Source organism: Brachypodium distachyon, chromosome 3 (assembly GCF_000005505.3).
Source record: "Brachypodium distachyon strain Bd21 chromosome 3, Brachypodium_distachyon_v3.0, whole genome shotgun sequence".
Lineage (NCBI taxonomy): Eukaryota > Viridiplantae > Streptophyta > Magnoliopsida > Poales > Poaceae > Brachypodium > Brachypodium distachyon.
In genome coordinates, this window is record NC_016133.3 from 21,549,572 (window position 1) to 21,553,516 (window position 3,945).

The following is a 3,945-nucleotide window of genomic DNA, read 5'->3' on the forward strand; positions in this document are numbered from 1 at the left end:
GCCAAGATGCTTAAGCTGGGCATGGCAAAAGCTTTCGCATGCCTGGAAGGTATCCATTGGAACGATGCAGCAGCTTCTGAGGGTTGAAACTGATTCCATGCAGCTTAGTTGTTTCAGCTCTTGGCAGAATAACAAAAGTCAGCCTTGTGTGTGACATCATCGAAGAAACAAAGAAACTGATGCGGCAAATTTCTGAGTTAGGATTAAGTAAGTTCTTGAAAACACATGCTGGAAACGAATGCACTCATATATCCTGTCTCAATTCAGTCGTAGAAATCATAGTTCTGGTCTGTTATTCGGTTCGGCACCCGTAGAGGTGGCTAATAGGATTGTAAGAGGGCGTTATGCCAACTCTGTTATGATAAAAATCATGACAGCAAGTTCTTGAAAACACTTTAATTCAAAAAGAATAATAGACAGATAATAGGAGAAATGCTTTTTGTGTAAAAAATAATACTACAAATCCAAAAAAAATCAATTTCCTTTACCATCTAAAAGGAATGCTAATATCAATTTTGATGCCACGATCCAACTGCTCATGGCATCTGCTCATCAACTTCTATCATCAAATCTTCCCAGTGGACATTCACTGCATCAGATATTAACATCGGGATGGCGGAAAACAACTTCCAGTATACTATACCACTGCACTACGTTAAGGTCATCGGGTTCCTCACTGTTAATCCTGGTTAACTAAATGACGATCTCGCATGATAAAAACAACGCAGATCACCATATTCCTACCAGCTTCTTTACATTGCCCTCAGAGCTGAGTTTGCAAAGCTGCAGGAAATCATTTAGAAGATTGTTAGTTTGGAATAAGTCCAGGTCTCATGCAAGAGAATTAACAAATCCGTAGAACTAATAGGCAATGTGAGGAACAGCACACTCACAGCATGAAAATTAGATCATCGAGGTAAGCAACAAGAAACTTGTATATATCAAACCCATCCAGTGATTATGGTACATTTTGTAAGAAAGACAATTCTAGATGTATGTACATTATCTTCACAATCTCTGATTTCCAGACATATATATTTTTGAGTAATTTCCAGTCATATATGAGGAGTTGATGGTGCAGATCCATCTAGCAACGCTACAGCAAGCAAGAAACAGGAAGCAGCAAGCTGAAACCCACAAGATATGCTTCTCTTTAATTATTGTCTTGGTACAAAATATTTGAGCAATATTTTAAGGTACAAATGAACAGGAAGAATCACAATAAAATACTTTGATCTGTATGTCTTGTGAACAAGAACTACACATGCTGGGGCCATGAGGCGCAGGCGGTGAGCACCAGAACACAAAGTTCATGTTTCAGTATTGCCTCTCTTCTAGAGCAATTTTGAAAGTTTTAACTAATGTTTTTCCTCTAACATAATTTGGCTGCTTGCTGGAGGAAACAGGGAGTCAGACCAAGCAAGTAAAACAGAGAGACATAGGCTTTTCATATTTTCACGAAAAAAATGTATTCTGAGTTTCAATCTTGTTTCACAGACTTAGCACTGAAGAAATCTGAAACTGCAATATGAAAATATAATTCTGCTCAAATGCACCATCCAAGCTACTACAAACTAGTACACATATGTTACATTTTTCTGGCAGCATAATGATAGTTTAGTTAAAGCATTTTCAATCAGATTGACAGTTGGCTTAGAAATGGAGTTTTAGGTATGTAACAAACTAACAATAGCTAGCAGAACCAGTGGCGCATGCCAGTGAATGTTGTTCAGATTTACATTGTTACAAGTGGTGTATATATGACACAGAGACCCTTCAAAACATAGGATAAATAAGCAAGTGACCTTGTCTAATCAGATAGAAGCTTTCCCATCTAAGCAAAAAATAATGGTTTCATAGTGACATGTAAAAAGTTTAGATTTGCTTTTCATGGAGCAATACATAACACCAAAATTCAATCCACCTCACTGAAAGTCCGAAACACATGCATGCTACGTCATTCAGCGCAGTGCCACATTTTTCCTTGGACGTGTTGGATGATTAAATACTCCGTTGAATGATGAATCAAAATGTGTCGGATAGTAATATGAAACAAATTGATACCAAATGCAAAAACTATCCAAATCTATAAGGTCCCACATTACTAGGAGCGCGCATTGTTAGATCATTCAACACAAAATGAGATAAGGAAACCCATCCACAAGAAACAACAGCAAAATGACCGACCATATCATTTGTTACCTAGCTATGGCCAAACAAATGTCTTCAAAGCAGCTTTTTATCCTCCTGCCGCTGCCTTTTGTCCTCTTGAATATTGAGTGCACAGGAAGTTGACAAGAACTCGTTGAAGCCGAGGATGAGCTCGGGACACCCAGCCAACAGGACCTTCACACGGCTGAGCATAGAGTTCTTGTCTATCCTGTAAGACCAGGAAGATTTAAGTTAACACAACTTCACTACTGGAACTGGCGTCCCATTTCTTGCTCTAATCACGCAGCATCTCACAACCATCCCCAACCTATTGCCCTGGAATTCAATCAACGTGTTGATGAGCTCCTGGTACTTGTCGGGCTCGCCCTGGAGCTGGTCCTTCACGGCCGCGATGTACGCAAACGCGTCGGTGGCCGCCGGCTTCAGATCCATGCAAGTCGGCGGCTGGACCTGGACCGGACTTCACGAGAAGAAAGACGACGGAATCGAAACACCATTAAAACTGGTGAAATAAAACGCGAGTAGATTGGAGCCTTGTTTATCACGAATATCCTCGAAATCGCGCCCGATCAAAGAACAGCAAAGAATCAAAACAGGCCGTCGAATTTCTGGCTTGAAGAATCACAAGTTTTCTCCTCCATTGCAACGTCAACGCAGAACATGGAAAAGAAGGGGACGACGAGGATGCAAAGCCACTAACTGGTCTGAGGGGGGCACCAATGGCGTCCCGTCCCTGGCGCGCTTCATCGCTCCCACCGACCACGATCGCTCCGGGAAACCTCCCCCAATCCGCCGCCCCGATACTTGAAAAAGGATGGAGGGAAGTGGAGAGAGAGAGCTCTAGAAGGAAATTGGGGTTATGGGCGCGGGAGGTGAATTGGGGAAAGTGGATGGCAATTATAGGTGGCCATCCGCGGGCCGGGGGATAAACGGGCTTAGCTTGGCCCGGCCCACGGCCCGTTTAACCTGGCTTACATAGGGAAAATGCAGCGAAAATATATAAAATGCTAAATGGGTCGGGCCTGCCCACGGGTCCAAGGCCTAGGACCAGGCACGGTGCCGGCCCATTTAGCCAGGTGCCGCCAAGCCTGTGTCGGGCCTGCGTGTCGGCGGGCATGCTTTTTCCAAAAGGTCTCCCTCATTGGCCACCTATAATGGCAACGGTAACCATTACCCCGTACCCACCGGGTATTTATCTAATTAAGCCGAGGGTTTGAGAATGTTTTGCACATGTGATGCGTAAATGGAAATTACTCTCTCCATTTCACGAAGAATAGCGCCCACGCTTTTCGAGATCGAACTTTGATCGACGATTACACCAATATATGTAAGTTATATGTTACAAATTTTATATTGTTGGAAAGGTTTTTGAAATACGAATCCAATGACATAGTTTTTGTAGCACAAAACCCTGAAATCATTAGTTTAATTATTGGTCAAAGTAAAATCCTAAATGCGTGTATGTCATTCTTTGTGAAAAGGAGGGAGTACCTTGCGCCCACCGTGTTTGGAGGGTACATATGGTATTGTGATATCTATATCTTTCTGCCCTTATACTCACCTATCACTAAAAAAAAATTCTACTCCACCTCTTCTCCACAATAATGTGGTCGTTTGGCACCCCCGCATTCTAGACCGGAAGCCGTATACCATGCAGGAGTCGGCGAACGACGTGCTGCGAAAGGAGAAAGAGGGCGAGAATAGGGGAACCGGCGACGACGAGTTTGGGTGAGCTCCATGCTTGTTGTGTTTGTATCGTATTCTTGTTACATG

General features: G+C 42.8%; 1 non-coding gene across 1 annotated transcript; it reads right to left on the bottom strand.

Moving 5' to 3' along the window:
* Positions 1 to 267: 267 nt before the first annotated feature.
* On the bottom strand, positions 268 to 3,038 carry LOC104583618. The gene is made up of 3 exons (XR_002964682.1): positions 2,480 to 3,038; positions 2,203 to 2,380; positions 268 to 783 (listed from the first exon to the last, which is right to left on the bottom strand). It is a non-coding gene; the product is annotated as an uncharacterized LOC104583618 (transcript).
* Between the last annotated feature and the right edge of the window lie 907 nt (positions 3,039 to 3,945).